The 20,128-nt window shown below is 38.3% G+C and overlaps 1 protein-coding gene across 6 annotated transcripts in view; it reads left to right on the forward strand.

Moving 5' to 3' along the window:
• Positions 1–20,128, forward strand: part of Slc16a7 (solute carrier family 16 member 7) — a 162,524-nt gene that overhangs the window by 34,903 nt on the left and 107,493 nt on the right. For 4 of the 6 annotated variants that reach the window (XM_076554145.1, XM_015992221.3, XM_076554144.1 and 1 more), the window contains one exon: positions 14,401–14,491. The exons of 1 other annotated variant lie outside the window; for it this stretch is intronic. The gene's annotated coding sequence lies outside the window, so the exon portion shown is untranslated. Of the gene's footprint in view, positions 1–11,029; positions 11,130–14,400; positions 14,492–20,128 lie in introns of those variants that run through there. One more of the 6 variants, XM_042263234.2, reaches the window with a different exon arrangement.

The following is a 20,128-nucleotide window of genomic DNA, read 5'->3' on the forward strand; positions in this document are numbered from 1 at the left end:
AATCTTCCCCCTGTTTAAATTTCTTATATTAAAACAGATAAGCAGAAAACAATCTACATCCATAACACAGTCTTTGTGACAGGGAGTGTATAATCAAAGAGCCGAAAGCAAAACAAAGTGACTGTTTCCAACCCCCTGACACTAGACGTGGAGATTTGTTTCCTGCTTCAATGGATTCTGCAATCCTCAGCCAACATAAGTAGATTCTGTGTCTCACGGTTTAAGGCCCCAGTCCACGAGAGCACTACCATCACACACCACAACTGATATTCGAGGTTTTCTACAAATCTGTCAAAATTTTTTGCAAGTCAAGAGTTCCCAGGACTCCCTCTCCCATTCAGTAATTCCCTAGATAAGCTTCCCAGACTTGGCTAGCATTTTATTGATTGTTTTCCCAGGTTGTGAAAGGACACAGATCAAAATGGCCAGTTGAAGTGGTACATGGCGCAAGGTGGGTGTGAAATCAGAAGACTCATACCCTGCCTGTATATAGACACTTCCAAGGAGTTGGCATGACCTTTGTGGTGGTGTCTCTTTCTCAGCTCTGTTTAAATAGTTGAAGGGAACTAAGAGGTGTAGCTAGGGGAAAATTGGAGCTATCACTTAAGTGAGTTGTCCCAAAAGAATTGGTGATTTTTTTTCTGTTTCTAATGTTTGACTTGGAGGAGGAGCACATCATGATTACAACTTATGTGTTTTATTTAAATTTTTGCAGATGTCTCTATTTTGTTGTTCACAATGTAGTCTTACTTTATCACGTACTGTTTGCAGACTGAGGAAAAAAATCAAATTCCACTTTTCTAAATAATGTGATTATTTTCGCTTGCTACTAGAAACTAAATGACTGCAGTTCTGAAAAAAAGTTGAGTGTTTTGGAAAAAAAAAAAAACCAAACCCTTGCATTCTATCCACTCAAATATCAAGAGGATTCCTGTTTGCTATTGACTGCTAAAAACCATTTATCATGCCAAGTGTTTGTGATTGTTTAGGATTTTTTTTCAGTGATTTCCTCCCCCTTCACTTTTACCATTTGATTGACAAGTATAATGAAATTTGTTGGCAGCCCCCATCAGACACAAGTGCTGCCGTGTATTATCAACTGGAAACAGTCACCTTTCGTCTCGGCAACCTCAAAAAGAGTCTAATATTCCAAGTTCCTTTTCTAAGACAATACACAAAAACTGAAGTATTTTGGAGTTAAAAAAAATTTCCGTGGTGAACGCATAGCTCATACATATTATTTGAAACCTCCCTGTGCAGTTTTTTAAGCTTTAATTTCTGTAGACAATTGAATCATGGTGGCTATTAGCACATGTGTGTGCCAGTGTGAACTTGTTTGAGAAGCACATGGAAAGTAAGTCTGTAGGTGGCTGTCTCCTCCATCTCTGTCCCAGAGGCCTTTCATGTTGACCAAAGGAAGCATCTCTCTTTCTTATTCCTACATTCTCCTCTGACAAATTTTGAATGCAGTGGTTCTTTTAATTTGCCTATTGTATTGGCAGAACAAGTCTATGTTCAGTTGATGCCAAATCTCCCATGTTATTAATAATCATAATTAGCCTTCTCTTATTTATGCATTCAAAAACCTTGCTAAGAACCATTTTCTTTGAGAGAGATATTGTGCTCAACAGTATGCAGTTCCTGCCTCGTAGGGCATAGTAAACTTATATTTTTAAATGAATATTTTAGTCATTCCAAACATATAATCATATAGTGATTTTTGAGATATATTCTTAAATTTTTCCAGCATAAACACAAATTAGTCTGTTATAGTTTTTTTTTTAAATTGCAACATATGCCTTTGTAGCATTCCTGCTTTTATATTCTAGACAATCATTTTGTGTAGAAGTTTCTGATTTGAAGAGAATGTCTCAGCAGTATTGGATATTCTGATACTTTTCTCTAGCCCAGACCTTAATGAAGCATGGCTAGTCATTCCCCCCCCCTCTACCCCCCCCCACCCCGTGTGGGTCATACTTGCTATAGAAAGTGTTTGTGGATTTTTCTGGATGTCTCTCATAGGGAAGGTTGCCTTTGCTGGTAGGATGTGTAGCCATGGCTCCCCCACTATAAGATCTCAGACTGGATCCATGTGCCCAGCAGTGATGGAGCACATCCAAAACCTCAGATATTTCCTAATGTTGCTTACACAGTGTCAAAAGGAAAAAAAAGCCTCTTTAGCACTTGCAAAGAAAATATATATTTTTCTCTAGATATATTTCTTTATATATTTTATTATGTATTTAAAATATATATTTAAAAATATGTTTTAATATATATTATATATTACATAATAAATAGGTATATAATATATCATATAATATACATAAAACTTATTTTATATCACATATAACACATAGTATCTATGTTTTATATTATATTTATATTTAATTATATATAGTTTATATATTTTTATATGTATGCTTATTTATACATAAAAGAAAATATATATATATACATATAAAATACATTTAAATAAGCACAATCTACATTATGCCTTTTCTATACATTTTCCTACCAGACATAAACTTTGTGAGTTGAACTACAGTATAACAAGAGTTTCAAAATAAATTTCTATCTTCAGATTTTATGAATACATGTACATTGCTTATATAAGCCTAAGCCTAGTATGAGCTCTTTGTCTTTTGGTCTCCTTCTTTCCTCCTAATTCTATTTTTTTAATGGAAATTACAATTTTATTTCATTTTTCTGTGTCTATTTTCTCAATTTTTTAACAAAATAAAATATAGTAACATGAAACAAAAACTATCACATTGAAGTCAGACAAGGCAAACCAGCAGAAGAAAAAGAGCCTCAAGAGAAGGTACAGGAATCAGAGACCCACTCTTTCACACATTTAGGAGCTGCATACAAGTACTAAACTGGAAGCAATAGTACAAATGCAGAGGACCTGGTGGACACCCATGTAGGACCCCTGTTCATGCTGTTTCAGTCTCCGTGAGTTCATATGAGCCTTGCTCTGCTATTGATTTAGGGGGCCTTTTATTCCTGGTGTCTTCCATCTCCTCTGGCTCCCACATTTTTTTTTCCTGCACCCTGTTCTGTGGGGTTCCCTCAGCTCTGAGGGGAAGGATTTGATGGAGACATCTCCTTTAGAGCTGTGTTTTCCAAGGTCTCTTTCTGTGTAATGTTTGGCTGTGGATCTCGGTATTTGTTCCCATCTGCTGCAGAAGCCTCTCTGATGATGGCTGAATAAGGCAATGATCTATGATTGAAGCAGAATGTCATTAGGAGTCATTATTATATTATTCTTCTTTCTCCTCATTCTTTTTTTACCTGTAGTATTTGGTTGTACCCTATGTCTCTGGGCTATCTAGTCTTTGGTTCTTGGTCACCTAAGCAGTATTAGGTATGGGTCCCATCTCCTGGAACCTTAAATGATACTGTTTGTTTGCTCCCACAGGCTTTGTGCCAGGATTGTTCTAGTGTATTTTCCAGACAGGAGAGATTATAGACCAAAGGGTTTCTCACTGGGTTGTTTACTTTCCTCTTCTGGTGGCCTTCAAAGTACCTTCACATATCAGAGTCACTATAACATGTGGGTGAAGGTTCTATGTAGGTACCAGCTCTACCTCTCAGTGTTCAATGAATTGGATGAGTGTTGTCTTCAGAATGACAGCTCCCACTGTCAGTCTGTGGGGAGCAATGTGTTGTCTTGGCAACAGCCTGGGTTGTTTGGGGATTTCCATGGGAGCCCTTTGGCCAACAACTCAATTAGATGTGACTGTCACAATACTGGAAACTTCTGGTGCTGGAAACTTCATTTGGTAACAAGACAATGGCCCTGTTGGGACTCCATTTCACTCATTATTGGGAGACTTTATTGGGATTGCTTTCATGTATTTTAGGAAGTTTCCGCTGTGCTAGGTTCCCATCCTACCCCTCAAATATCCCCCAATTCTAGCTGACTCACTCCTTATTCTGTCACACAACCTCATCTCCTTCCATTCCTGTCCTCAACTACCCCCAGTCCACTCATAAAATCTATTCTATTTCCCTCTTTCAAGGAGATCTGTGTGTTTCTCCCTTTCCTCTATGCTTAACCTCTCTGGGTCTACAGATTACAGTTAGGTTATTATTGATTTAAAGGCTGATATCCACATATAAGTGAATATATACTGTATTTATATTTCTAAGTCTGAGTTACTTCACTCAGGATGATTTTTTTTCTAGTTCTGTTAATTCTCCTGCAAATGTCATGATACCATTTTTTTTTTTTTAACAGCCGGGTAATACGCCATTGTGTAAATGTATCACACTATCCTTACCCACTCTTCTGTTAAAGGGCATCTAGTTTGTTTCCAACTTCTGGCTAATATGAATAGAGCAGCAATGATTGTGGTGAGCAAATATCCTTGCGTTAGGTGGAATGAAGCATCTTTTGGGTATATGCCCAAGAGTGGTGTAACTGAAGTACATGGATCCCCTTCTTTCTGAGAAACTAGCAAACTGATTTCCATAGTGGCTGTACAAGTTTGCATTCCTACCAGCAATGATGTCAGATGGAAGCTCAAAGTAGTTTTGTTTTTCTCACTCTTCCTTTTCTCAGGTTCTTTCCATGTCCTGCATCTTTCCCAGGTTGACTAGATATCCCTTCACAATCTTCACATAAGATCCATCATGCCTATGTTCAGTCCAGCTACTGCATTTTCTATAATCCTTTGCTTCTTCATTTGCACCCCTGAAATTATGAGTCTTTTGATACTTCAGGACCTTTCTGCATTCATGTTTGTGACTCTGTACCCACCCCTCCCAAACAGTACCTGGTATACAGTTGAGTCTCAGCAAATACCCATTGGATAAATATTTGAATGGATATTAAGGATTAAAATCAGGTCTGATTGCTCATTCAGAGGGCAAAACATCCAGGCAGGTGTAAGCCAGGAGAGAGCACAGTGTCTCCTTCAACGTGTGCAAGGTTGCTGAGTACAGGAGTACATGAACGTGAGCTGAGGAAGAGCATGAAATGTGCTTCAGAGAACTGACATATCAGTGAATTAGGACTGTTGTTATGTGGATCAGGCAAGACAGATCACAGCGTGCTTATGAATAGCATGGACATAATGCACGGTAAAGCATGCTAGAACTTAATTGAAAGAAATTTGTTGAGAAGGCTGGTGATAATTAGAAAAATAGGCACGAAAAAGTTGAGAGATTCATTTAAGTACTGTGAATCATTGATGAGTTATCACCGCCCGTATATGTTCAAAATAGATTTATATTGTCAAGCTTTAAAAGGATAATTTAGATTAATATAATTCTCTTAAAGTGACATAAATATTAATAAGTGGTATTACCCCTCTCATGTAGATCCTGCTCCCTGATATAGGCCATGCTGTAAGCTCTTGTACACATTACCTTTACTTATTGCAATGCCATTATTCACATTCTACAGATGAGGAAACAAGGGGCCTAGAGAGTTCAGTTCACTTGGTTTTTTTTTGTTTTTGTTTGTTTGTTTTTTTTCCTCACAGAAATTTAAATACCAAACATGGCATTAAATCTATCCCCCTTGAATTGGAAGTCTGTGCTTTACCGTATGATGACTCAGAGTCTCCATGAGTGCATGCTAGTTTTCTGCATGAGTTTAAAATTACTTAAATGTGTGTAAACTTAGCTGTCTGTGTTCCTTGTTCCACTTGTTCATCATTTATTGAAATTCTGGGCACTATGAGAGGTATTATGTATGTAACATATCCATGAGCCCTTGTGGGATTTTTTTTTGTGGTAGAAGATATGCCATTAGAGATATAAATAACCATGTAATAACAATTTTGATAAGTGCTTTAAAGAAAACAGTAGTGTCTTTCCTTAAGTAGATTACAGAGAAACATTCTCAGGTACTTTCTTCCCTGTGGGTAAGTGTAATTAGATTTACAATATAGCTTACTGTAACCTGAGAGGATGCTTAAAATAGCTTTAGGGAAGTGTCACCACACAAGTGTAATCAAGCCCAGAAATACGAAGACATCAGCCTTCCAGCAGACTTTTCACTGAACAACAGGGAGTTTTGGTGAAATTTGCTATTGTCAAGGAAAAGTGTGATATCTAATCAGGCTTTGAAATCTGAATAAATGTCACAGCCACCTTCCAGTTTGAGAGGGTGATTTTGGGATTATCTAGATGACCTATATCAGCTCACAAAGAAGCATGAATATCCATGGTGGTGATGAATCCATTACTACCCTTTAGAGAGTGACATGCCTTCTTCTTCAGCTCTGAACATGAAAGAGATACTATGCCAGAACTGTGGGTGGAGTAAGTATGAATTGACTAAGTGTGAATATTGACCTTCAGATATTGATGGCATTTAACGTAAAATAAAAATTCTATCAAGACAGGAGAATTTATTTTATTTAAGACACAACTCTGGGTGCTCAAAACAAGCAAAAAACTACACACACACACACACACACACACACACACACACACACACACACACACACCAAACCAGACACCAATGTTAACACATAGAACCTGGGGACTTTAGGAGGTCCAAAGTTAAAATCTTCAATTTCAGTTTCAGAACATACTTTGGACTTATTTTGAAATATCATAAATAGCTAGCCCTTAAGTGATTTTTGGACTGTAGAAAAATCAGTGACCTGTTTGTGCGATGTTTCCTTTCTCCTCGATGAACACGAGATGCAGCCCACCTTCTCCCCTTCTCTTTCCCTCTTCTGAAATCTCTTCGCAGGAAAGAGAACATGGCAGTTTCTGAACAGTCGGAGATGCATTTGTAATCGCTGGAAAAAATCTCAAAAGCATGAGACTATGTTTCTGAGCCATCGGGGAGTGCTTTATATGCTTTCGCAAATTGCAAATGTTTGTGAAAGAAAAGGAAAGCAAGAATTGAAGTCATCGTTGTTAATGGAGTCTGTAGGGCATGCTCAGCCCTTCACTAGAAACATTACCATTTGAGAAGTTCATGCTTAAGAACTTTGCAGTTGAGCTGCAAAAGATAAACATTAAGCAAAATTTCATGATGCATGGAGTCCGCTCAGGACGTTGAGTTTGGCCACATTCACAGCTGGAGTGTGTGCCTCTTCAGCCTGAGGACTCCTTCTTACTGCGTCCCCTGAAAATTTATCCTCTGAGTGAGTCTTCTGATTCCCTTTTTAATAGTCTTTCTGGTGTGCCCCACTCATAGGAGAGAAGCTTTAAAAGTGGTTTTGAGGGGTAAGGAGGAGCTCGCTTAACTGCAAAACCAGACAATTCTTTAATAGGACCTCACACATTAAGGGAGGAAAGACTCGGAGAGGTGAAATAATGTGAAAAGATCGGGGTGGGGGTGAGATCATTAGAACATTAAATGTCATTAGAACATTTAGTACAACTGTAGGAGTGTCCCAGGTGGTCTTTTAATTTCTACTTTGGATTTTTATGATTACTCCCATGGGTGGTTTGATAACAAAGACAAGATGATGGAGGTGGCTTCAGAATGGGAGCCATGGTGAAGATAGGATCCGTGGTGGTGGTGATGAGAAGTCATCTGAAGACCTAGAGAGAGTAACCAGGGCAGAAACGAATGGCAATGGAGACATTAGATACCCAGAGGGCCATGCCCAGCTCTGAGAAACTACAAACTCTGGTTATAGAAAGATTCCCAAGAAGCTGTAAAGACTTTAAAGACCGAGGCTCTCAGACGTCTTGACTCCAAGAGCTGGACCAGTGGCCATTGGGAGTGCCACACATGCAGTTGAGTAGTGTGAGGGTCTCAGCATCCAAGGTCTATTCAAGAGCTGTAACAGGAACAGACATTGTCTGCTCTTGGTTGCTGCTGCCTGCTGCAGCTCCTCCTCCCTGCTGCTAGAAACCTAGAATTACAATGAACTGCCAATCCCAGACTATAAGCCCCCAACACAAATATCAGGTGCCATGTTCCATGGCTTTTCAAGTCCAGAACAAAAGGCTCCTAACTCATAGATTAGAACTGTAAGACTGTGAAATCTAGCAGTACAGCACTTAGACATTGGGCATTGTAAGGCCTGGGGTTGCTGGCAGTTATTACCCACCAATTATTACTACTTCGACAGAGCAAAAGGACCATGTGTTCAATTGGTTGGTAACAAAATTAGAATTATGCTGAGCTTCCTGATGAAGCCCTGAATGTGTGGAGAAGACAAGTCAAGAGGCTGGGAGATGACTCTTAATTTGGAAGATGTGTCAAGGGCCTACCCAATGTCAAGGAGATTCTAGAAGGATGGCAAAGACTGTATAAAAGACAGGCATCTATAATTTGGAAATACAGTATCAATATTGAAGACCCTTGTAACAGAGATAGTCACAGTGAGCATGAAGTCCAAGTTGGAAGCGAATTCCTTTAGAAATAAGAGTCCAGTAGAGGTCATGAATTCTATGATGACATTATTGATTGCAGTCTGTGAGTATTGATTACCATAATTAATTATGATAGTATTTTGGAATGATGAAAAATGGGTCTTGAAGAAATGATCTCAAAGAAGATAGATGAGTCTTGTTATTTAGGATGATGTGGCTTTGAAATGAACCTCAAATAAGATGGATTTCTTTTCGTGAAGGTTAAGAGATAAAAATACAATGGCCACAGACTGATTGCACTGAGCCTTAATGTATAGAGAAGAAATTCTAAATCAGTCTTTAAAAGAGAAAAGAATTTGATGATGATACAGTGTCCTGGTTGAAGAGGTGTTTTTTGTTTTTTTTTATTTTTACTGTGGAAGTTTACAGGGTGGAAAAGACTGAGAAAGGCACTCAAAGTTGTATGACTAAGTAGAGAGAGTGGCCCAAATGGGAATTTGCACAGCTGGGTGAATAATATGCAGAGAAATAGAATTAATAATTAGAGGAAGTAGCTTATTTGTTTAGTGAGAGCAATAACCATAGAGACATCATGAGAACTGGGGCTGTCATGTTGGTAGATTTTTGACTGAGTTTTCCTGCTTCTGGCAAATACTCATATGCCATGATTTAACATATTTTCTTTGAAGGAAGTCAGCATGATGCACTTCTTAGGGTACTAGTCTTGTGTTCCTTGTGACTGAATTCAGAATAGCAACTGGATGAAATTAACTGGGTTTATGCATCTGGTTTTGTGGGTTTGGTTAATATTTGACTAATAAATTCTAATGTTGATATAAGCACATATTTAAAATAGTTTTTATGTTTCATTTTTGAAAGAATTAGTCTATATTTAACATTTGGACTTTACATGTCACAATTTGTGCTTATGTGTAAGCATCTTCATCCTCAATGAATTTATACTGTCGGTACATATTAAACCAATACCATTTTAGCACTTTGGTAACTGTAATATAAGTTAAGCAATTTGAGTTTGCTGAAGTGATTCAATTGTTCAATAATATATAAAAAAATCAAGGTTGCTTTTCAAGGGGATGCATGACAGTATTAAGTGAACTTTTGCAGAAGACTTAATGAAGCTTAGCGTGAATGTTTTCTATATCATGTAGTCCATTCATGCATTTATTATGAATACATTAGATATTTGTTTATAAATGATATTTCTAACTGTTTGGGTTTGTGGACAGGATGAGAAAGCTCAAGATCCAATAATAACTCCTATCCTTAAAACTCTACAACATCAAGATCTCAAATTCATTGTATCTAGTCTTTCTTGCTTCTGAAATGGGGATGTTAGCCTTAGCAGAATGTTTGGGAAGACTGGAGTATTCAATTTTACTTTTAGATTTTTTTTATATTGAATTAAAAAAATCTATCTCTGTAGTTCTAATCCATTTCCTTCAATTCCATATCCTAGAATTTAAAAAGTTGAAAATTTCTTAAAACTGAATTTCATTGTTAGTTCAGTTTCTATTATTTATGCAGCAAAAGTTTGGGGAAACTTTTTTTCCCCCAAAATAATTCTCCAAGGACAACTGAATAGGAAGAATAGAACAACCAGGCAAGGCCAACTGAAAGTCCCCCAGTCCAAGTCAGTGATCAGATTCAGGAACATGTCTGCTTTCCTCTTGTACTCAAACCCAAGCTGAGATCCACCCATGGTGGATGTGCACTCCTAGTGAATTCAGCAGGGAACTTCAGAATGGAGCAGCATTGGTTCAGGCTCAGCCCCACACTCTCTAGCTAGAGATCTCTGAGGTCTCTTCTCCACAGCTATGTGTCATACTTCACCATCCTAATCATGTGCAAAGACAGTATCTGTAAAGGATCTTGTGTACAGATGCCTTCAGAGAATGAAAGGTGGATATAAATCAGGTGTCTGTCTTTATTGCTGTCTGTCTATTCCCTCTGCATCCCCCGCCCCACCCCTTCACTGCTGGCTACACCTCTAGCTTAGTATTACCATAACTCTACCTGGTGAAATTTTGACTAGACAAGCTGATACAGATAGATGTTTGCAATGTATTTTGGCTTTCCAGCTCTTAATGGTTAATTTTTAGTACAACAGTGAACAGATTGGTTTTCACTGCTTGTAGACGCTTTTCATCTTTGACTTGAATAGGAAAATAGAATGTTTACACCCCTAGCTCAAAGATAGGTGAATTCATTCATTCAATATTTTTGCTAAAGCTTTGAGATAAAAAAATGATCTTTAGGGTAATGTTCTCTCTTTTTATTTTTATTCTAAGGCAGTGGATGCTGTTCCTTGAGTTTCTAGTTGCCTCGTAGTTCAGCTGTTTTAGACTTGTTGACAGATGTTAGGTGATAATATTTACTGAAGAATACAATAGAACTCTTTTGATTTGACCATGAACCTGCATTCACATTGTAGCCACAGGAAAGGCTCTGTAGTTGAATGTAAAGGCTTTTGTAATCTGCCTCCTGATTTCCAAAGGTCACCTTTGGTGAGTGCATAATCTTAACACAGTGGGTTTGTTTCGGGGGAGGGGGGTTGTTAGAGGAGGACATGCTGTCTCATACCAGCCTTTCAGCTACTAAAGGAATGTTATTCTTTGCCCTTGAATAACGCCCTTGCATTCTTCCACCTCGGGTTAGTCAGCTGCTGGTCAGCTGATGTGACTCCTATGTGTTTGCCCTTGTCATTACTCACTCACTTTAAATTCTCCTTCTGCACTGTTCACCAGTTGCTTCCAAAACAAACATGTTTGGGGGGCTTTTGTGGAAGGAGAGAGGAGATTTAAAGGAAGGTAGTAGCTAGCTTCTCTGTTGTTTTGTCTTCGTTATTAACACTAACTACTGTAATAATGCATGGGATTATGATCCAGATATTAATCAAATTTTATTCAAGGCAATTTTTGCTAAGCTCTAATGACCACCAAGTATTCACAAGCATGATCCTGACTAGCAAATGCTTCTGAATTAAAGGGAGAAACTTTCTTCTAAGACAATAGATGATCTTTCATTTCTCCTGAAAAATCTGAATGGGAATCTCAATAGCATTACATATTTCTGCTACATTTACTCTGGTTTCTGAAATAGTCCTTTATTTTGAGCCAGTTCTGCTTTGTTAAGGACATCAGCACAATTTCCATTCAACAGCTTAAATTTTTCTGATTTTATCACGTTGCAGATAATAAACCATGAATGGTGTTTAATTGCCTTACACTTTATATTTTACTAGGTAAATAGCGGCGCCTAACTAATTGCATTACTCTTTAAATAAAGAACTTTATCAAGTGTATGTCACTTCCAAGTTTATTAAAATGTGTTTGCTCCTTGGTTAGAAGGTATCATATGTCCTAGCTAACTCATCTTGCTCACAATTGAAATTTTTAAATCAAGTCATGAGAAGGCTAGGTACAGATGGCTTACAAAATGCCAGAGTATAAAAATAGCAGAATATATATAGGAAATAAATGGCCATTTCAACTACCTAATCATGCTCTCCAAAATTTGGAAATGAAAAATATTGTTGAGTGTGATATGTGTCTATAATTACAGTGAGTGGGAGGTTGAGACAGGAGAATTGCCACCAGTTGGATATCAACTTGAGATACATAAGTTCTAGGACAGTTACAGCTGCAACGTTAGGCTATGTCCAAAAGAAAAATGTTTGTCTGATAAAAGATTATACATTAACTTAGCTTTCCAGACTCAGACATTCATACCTGAACTTTTTTCTCAGTATTTTTCATTCCTTTTGTATTTGTGTTGAGAAAATTCTATTACTTTGGGGGCTCTTTTTAAATACAGCCTGTGGTTTTATATTCATGGGATTGTGAAACAAATTGTTCTTAAATACATGAAAGTCTTGTTAAACTTTCTGTGTTTTAGACAAGGGTTTTTAGAAGGTTGGATACACCAACCCTTGGGCAAGGTGAAAGTTACTTGTAAGGTCAAACCAAACCAAAAAGAAAAAGAAGTTTTATTTTTATTTAGCTGCCTCTTATTTATTTTTTTTAAATGTATCTGATAGACATGATATAAATGTCAAACTGGTCTCAATATTTTAATATGTCAGCTCATAAACATATGAACTTCAGGTCAATTTCTTTCATCAAAGAAATTAAAATCAAAGGCACATCTTAATGCAAATAAAAAGGCTTTATCAGCCTACTTCTATATGACAAAATAATGTAAATTGAAGAACTAAGAACCCAAAGTTACTGATGAAAATCAGCAAATTTCTTACGTTTCATTTTTTTTGGTTTTTCGAGACAGGGTTTCTCTGTGTAGCTTTGCGCCTTTTCCTGGAACTCACTTGGTAGCCCAGGCTGGCCTCGAACTCACAGAGATCCGCCGGGCTCTGCCTCCCGAGTGCTGGGATTAAAGGCGTGCGCCACCACCGCCCGGCTATCTTACGTTTCATTTTTAAAAATTTATAGTTGAGAGAAAAGGAAGAAATAAAAAGGAAAACTTCCTTATCTCATTCTCGGTATTACTATTTTCCCTAGATATTAGTAGTTTTTTTTTTATCTCACTTGAGAATCAAAATATGGGCACTATTGCTTTTAAGATCATGATGCAAGTAACATAAATATGTAGACAACCGTGAATTGTAACATAATATCAATAAACCATCATATTTATAAGTGAAATAAATCCAGAAGTCCAGTAAACCATCATATCTATAAATGGAATAAATTCAAAAGTGGCGTGTTTCCATAGCTATCACTGAAAACATGAAGTCAACCCTAGTAGATGTTATGGCTTTAAATACTCAGTCAAATATGTCAGTCTTACTCATCATAACATGGTAATTGGAGTAACTTGGTGAATTGTATTTTACTCTGCATTTTAAAATCAAGTGAGTTTAATTACTGTGACAAGGAGGCTTTTGCATATAGAATTGACATATTTTGCAAGACTTCCTTTTTTTAACTACATGAAGACAATATTGTGTAAGAAATCTGGTTATTATAATCTTGGAATTTATATAGTGAACAGATTGCCTGTTGAATCCCCCTCTGTGTACACTACATGGTCAATCAGTGCTCTCTGACCAGGTCAGGAAAATGTAACAGCTCTAACTGCAGAGATCATATACCTCTGTCCTCTCTTATCTTTGTTCCTGGGAGAGTAAGCATTCTCTGACCAGCTATAGATGTCTGATCTTCTCAGTCACACCTGAAAGTTAATTACATTGCTTTAGTAATCAAAAAAATGTATCATTTACATACGTCTTATTTTTCAAATAGAGAATCAGCAGGGATTTTGTATTTATTCCTTTATATTAAATAGTTATTTTTTCTGCTTAAGTAACAAATATTAATAGTGGTGACTTATTTTATGACTATTTCATTGATAATTACTACACAAGATATTTTCAAAACATTAATTTGATTAATAGTTATGATTTGGGGGTAGATACTATTGTATCTTTTCTTTTCCCTTTTCCAAGTTAAGTGAATTGGACAAAGAAGTGAAAATTTTGTTACAAATTCCACAGAATCAAGGAATATAGATGGTCAGATTTTAATTATATTCTGTGGTGTTTCCGGAACATTGTTTAATGTCTTACTGAAATGTTGCTTTGGGTTTTTAGTTAATATCAGTGGAGTTTCTTGTGTTTTTATGGAAATCTCAAGTTTTCAGTTTGCAAACACATGTACACTCTCATATACATTATCGTACTAAAAGTACAGGGAATCACCACTCTGAGGAGGAAAGAACATTATTATAAAAGTTCAATGGCGGTCGATTGAAATGAATCTACAACTTTTTGCAAGAACCTCTAATTGTGTAAACTTGAGCAGGGAGAGAAGACAGGAGAGGGGTCACCGCAGTTAGAACACAGGGCTGCTGCTGCTGCTGGTACGAGCTCACTGAGCTAAACGATCCTTCCATGCCTACTGGAGAACTTAAATCACATTACAGCGTTTAGAGAAAGTCCGCAGCAATTATAGCCGAGGCAAGAGAAAGCTGAGTGGTAGAACTAGTTGAGACATACAAGTGCGCACCTTCCGGTTAACATGTGCTGCGATACTTAAGTGCGTACTCTCTTGTTGATACTTCCAGGAGTCAGACGTGGGATGTGACACTTTCCTGGAGCCAGACAAGGTTATCCGGGCACCGTGAACTCAGAAGAGAGTGTCCATAGATCTGCCTTGTGAGTTCCTTTGATGTGCAGTGTATTGCCGTCTGTCTGTTTCCCTGAATCATGACATTTGTTGAATTGGATATTTTAACAGGAAGAGATCTTGACTCTCATCCTGACTTTTGTCCCCTAACAGATTATGCTTGTTGAGCATGTTTGTCATAGGTTATGTGGCTCATGGTGGATACACTTCCCTGGCATGTTCCATCATCTTCATTGTTAAGAGCTCAGACCATAGCCTCTGTTGTCTGGTTTCAACTCTTAGCTCTGTTGCTTCCTGATTAAAATCTGTTCAATAGAGTATTTTTAATTTATAAAATAAGAACATTACCAAGTTTCTTCCTATTGGCTGTATCAAAAATTGTTTTGGTGTATTTGAAGTACTTGGAGCAAATTTGACAGATCTTAGAAGCCAAATAAATGTATTGTTGTGATTGTTGTATTTATTTCTTAAGTAATATGTCCCTAAATTTACTCTCTTTTTTAAAAAAGATTAGACCTAATGGTGTCCAAAATTTAGGAGGGGGCTGCCATTGGGCTAGACATCTTTTAATGAAACTAAATACTGTTAACAGCACAATGTGATATTACCTCATTTTTTAAATGCCATGCTTTTAAGTCATTCTCTGCCTTGTTTGGACTATCACAAATATTAATGAGTTAAATATTAATTAAACATAATTAGCAGACTGCAATGCTTCCTTTCATGGGAATCACTTACCTTTCTGTCTTAGCCTCTTTATAGCTAGTCTGTTTGTGTTGATGTCACTGCTCAAGCATGCAGATATCTTGGCACCAGCAAGTATATAACATCCTGTAAGAAGGGGCCTAGATAAGAAATGTTTTGAAAGTGAAGGAAATGTATGCAGAATGTTGCTTTCCACGATGTACTGTAAGAGGTGCTTGTTAGGTGGATGGGTAGAGATGTTCTTCATCTGGCAATGGTGGTAGCTCTCTAGGTAAGAAACATAGTTGGTCAATCTGTTAGAAACTTGGTCATAAGATATATATGGCAAGATACATATTTTAATTTATTCAGCCAACATGAGATACATACATCCTAAATGGTAATGGAGAAGTGGTATCTGTACGAGGCTTTCCAGGTACAGGGCTGAAACCCCAGTGATCCCTGAAGTGGGATAGAGGCACTCAGCAGAGTTACCAGTGTGGTAAGATCTGTCTACTCCTTCCAGCTTCCCCCACACAGGCCAGTGGTACCGTGCCGTGTGTGCCAAACTGTTTTTAATTGTGCATTACTCTTACAGAGCAGCCTGTCTGTGCTTGTCTTTGTACACCCCCTGCATTCTGTAGGGGAAAAAAATCAAAACAAAACACGTTCTCTACTACCCAGAGATCTGAAGCATGAGGGAAGCCACTTATTTCAATTGGGGACTTAGACATTCTACTCACGAGTCTGTTTGGTGTGTGATTAAGAAACAGACAATGTCACTGCGCTGTGGGCTAAATGAGATTTCTGTGTTGTTCTCAAATAGAGCTGGCATATTTGTGGTACTGTTCAGGCAAGTCCTTCCATTTTCACGCTACAATTCACTTTTCCAACACTTCCTAATTCATATCTCATTTACCTAAATACAGCTGAGAGTCACGGAGCTCCGAGGGGCTTTCCCCAAAGCACTGATGATGTGGACATGTACAGGCCTTTGGTAGCCTCAAAGATGAGTTTGAAGTCTATACAAGTCATTGCTCGCCACTCAATCCACTCATCTGCCACTGTTTCTCTTCAGATACAGGCGGGCCGCTCACGGATAACAGCCAGCCAAAGTATATCAAGTTGCAGTGAGACTAGGCTCCTCCTCTTCTGTTAAGGATGGATGAGGCAATCCAAGAGGAGGAATGGGCCCCCAAAGGCAGGCAGCAGAGTCAGAGACATTCCCTGCTCTCACTGTTAGGAATCTTACAAGAAAGACCAAGTTACACAACCATAACGTAAGTGCAGAGGGCCTAGGTCAGTCCCACGCAGGCTCCCTGGTTGTCAGTTCAGTCACTGTGAGCCCCTATGAGCCTTGGTTAGTTGATGCTATAGGTTTTCTCGTGGTATCCTTGACTCCACTGGGCCCTACAATCCTCCCCCCTCCCTTCCACAGGATTCCCCAGCTCCACTTAATGTTTGGCCGTGGGTCTCTTCTGTTCCCATCAGTTGGTTGGGTGAAGCCTCTCTGATGACAGTTAGGCTAGGCACCAGTTGGTTCTGGCTGATTCATCAGCCTGCCTCGTTGTTCTTCCTTGCTCCCCCTTTAACTTAAACCCGGAAGTTAACAGAACAATAAAGAAGAGAGGAACCATCTGAATTTAAAAAAAAAAAAAAAAAAAAAAAAGCCTCTGCAATGAGTTAGGAGTTAGCAGGAAGTGTCAGGCATATTCCATTCCTCAGTATGACTTCTTTTTCTCTGGCCCTCTTTCCGAATTGTGCGCCCAGGCAGCAGCTATCTCATCCCTGTGAGAAGTGGACCACTCCTCTGCCACACACAGTCACTGTGTCCTCATTTCTAGACTTACAATGCTGATCTTGTGGGGTTACATCAGGGCTAATGAGCAAATGGGGCTTTTCCTTTCAGGAACAAGTGGCCTGATAAACATTTTGGGCAGTGTCTTTTTTGTTGTTGTTGTTGTTGTTTGTTTTTTTTCATGCAATGTATTTTGGTCATTTTCTTCTTCCCCCAATTTCTCCATTCCTTCTGGATTCTTCCCACATTCCTACCCACCCAACTTCATGTTCTTTATTTTCTCTTTCTCTCCAAAACAACAAACATAACACACACACACAGACACACACACACAGACACACACACACACACACACACACACACACACACACAGACACACACACACACGACAGAGAGAGACTAAAATCAAAATAAACAAGTAAAAACACATAAACACATAAAAACATAAAACAACAACAACAACAAAATGCTCAAGCAAAGCAAAAATGAGACAAAATTCTACAAAAATACTATTAAGTAAGTTTTGTTTTGCCCAGCTACTTTTGGGCATGGGGCCTTCCCTGAGGTATGGGTTGATATACCCAGTGAGACTTTACTGAACAAAACTGACTTTTCCCTCTGCCAGCAAGCATCAGTTGCATATAACTTCTTGGTTAGATGTGAAAGCCCATATCCACTTCTCCTTTCAATGTTGTGACTCTGTTTATCTTGAATCTGTGCATGCCTTGTATGGCTACAGTCTTGAATACTCCTGAGAGTTCGTATGGGCATCAGTCTTCTTGTGTCAGGAAGAGGCCGTTTCCTTGAAGTCGTCCATCACTTCTGGCTCTTAAAAAAATCTTCCCACCCTTTCTTCTGCATAGATCACTGAGTCTTGCTTGAGAGGAAGGCTCTGATGAAGACATCCCATTTAGGACTAGGTGCTCCAAAGTCTCTCACTCCCTGACAATGTCCAGCTGTCTGTCACTTTGTTAGTTTCCATCTACTACACAGGCAACATCTATCTTTTTTTTATATTTACTTTATTAATCTGATCCATGAGTACAGCAGAATGTCATTCCAGTCATTTTGTTGATTTTTTTTTTCTTTTTAGAACAGTAGTAGTTTCCCCCTAGGTCCCTGGCCTATCTAGTCTCAGGTTCTTGGTCACTCAAGTGGTATCAGATAAGGACTTGATCTCATGGAGTGGGCCTTTACTCAAATCAGATATTGGTTGGTCACTCCCACAAGCTTTTTGCCCCCATTGCACTATCGTATCATATCTTGCATACAAGACACCGTTGTAGATCAAAGAGATTGCAGCCGCCTTCATATTTATATTTCTCTATTGGTAGCCTACAGGGTGCCTTCCTGTACCAAAGAGACTAGAAAGTATGGGTGAAGGCTCTCTGTGGACACCAGCTTGACTTCTGCATGTTCAACGAGCTGTGTAGGTGTTTTCTTTAGCAATGAGACCTTGCTGCCAGACTGTGGAGAGCAACCTATAGTCCTAGCAACAGTTTCCAGATTCCATGGGCAGTGTCTCACACCTAGGAAAAAATTCAAACCTAGTATTTGTTTTCCTCTACCTCTCATGTGGTTCAGAACAACGAATTGAGAGTTCCTGTCAAGACTAAGTCATTAAATTTGCTAACACATCCCTAAAAAGTTGGGTCAGAGAGGATGATGTTTTCAGATACGAGGAAATGATTCTTTTATATCATCCAGAGAATCAGAACCTAGCATTTCTTAGAAGCTTTGTGATACAGAAGACACCTGTAGTACATGGTTTTATGAGCTTGCTATCACACATGTAGTCTGTGTGAATGCATGTGCTGCTGAATTAAATCCTACCAGGCTCTACAGGACATTGATGACTCAATTAAGACTAAGCCTCTATTATAGCTTTAATAATTCTGGCTGGGTAGCTCTGTACACATCTATATTCATCACAAGGAGAGCACATATAAGAGAAAAGAGCACCAGCCTTACTTACCTTGACATCGCTCCTTGTCTTTCCATAATGGCTTTTGTACGCTAGCCACCCACTAAATGTTGGCTAAACTAATTAATTAAGCACAAGGAGGAAAAAAGGCAGATTCAGCTAGCTTCTCAGATGCATCTACTCAATTCTTAAACCTGGTGTTGCACTAGAGAATGTGGTTTGAATACATAATCAAGTGGAGATTTTAATTTGAATTTATCTCCAAGCTCAGCTTTCTCTTCTTAGAGAGAGAATCTGTCCTAGAAAAGGCATCACAGTGTTCGCCTCCAATTTCATCTCTCCTAAGTAAGACACCTGAAAAGGAGCATGGAGATGACCTCACCACCCTTGCTTAGCTTTTTGGGGGGATGTGTATTTTTGATTTTTTCCCTTTTCTTGAAAAATTCAGCATCTAAATGTAGAATAGACTATAGCGTTGTTTTAGCAGATGTTTTTGCATAAGAAACTATGTGAAAACACTAGGTAGGTGGTAAGCCTGAAACTCTGGTTATGCAGCTTGTTCAAGGTAAGAATAGGCTGGAAGTCCACACTGATAAGTAAAAGCCAATATCTATAACAAAACTGGGAACCTGAAACCCCAGTCCTATAGTGCAGAGAATTGCAAGCAGTGGGTTATGTTAGACTATGTAGGGAAACAGGTGAGAAAGCAGGACAAAGAGACCCAGGGAGGACTCTGGGCTGGTGACATGGCCCATTCAAGGCAAAGGAGGCCTTTGTCCTTTGTTGCTAGGGGTTCAGCAAGGAGATCTAGTCTACGCAGAGAAATAGCAGACAGGAAGATAACACTGAAGCCTATCAAGCCTCAGGTATGCTATAATTTCCATTAACTGTCCTCGTGTGTAAATTTATAATAATGTTCATTTTTAAAGTTTACTTTTAATTATGGCATTATTATTATTATTTTTATTATTTTTATTATATTTGTGTATTGCTATCAAGCTTCAGGCATGATTAAAACTCCTGTTAACTGTGTTTCCTGTATGACTTTGCATTACTTTTCATCCTTTTTTTACTAGATTTCCCTTTTTAACATGTTTTTGAGAATTTCATACAACATAGTTTGACCTTATACTTTCTCTTCCCCTACATCCTCCCAGATCTTCCTCCATTTCCTTACCCCTAAGTGCATGTTCTTTCTCTTTATTTTAAAAAAGAAGGAAAAAAAAACATCACAGAGTCCCATTTCTGTTGGCTGACTAC

This window comes from Peromyscus maniculatus, chromosome 18 (assembly GCF_049852395.1).
Source record: "Peromyscus maniculatus bairdii isolate BWxNUB_F1_BW_parent chromosome 18, HU_Pman_BW_mat_3.1, whole genome shotgun sequence".
In the NCBI taxonomy this organism is placed as follows: Eukaryota; Metazoa; Chordata; class Mammalia; order Rodentia; family Cricetidae; genus Peromyscus; species Peromyscus maniculatus.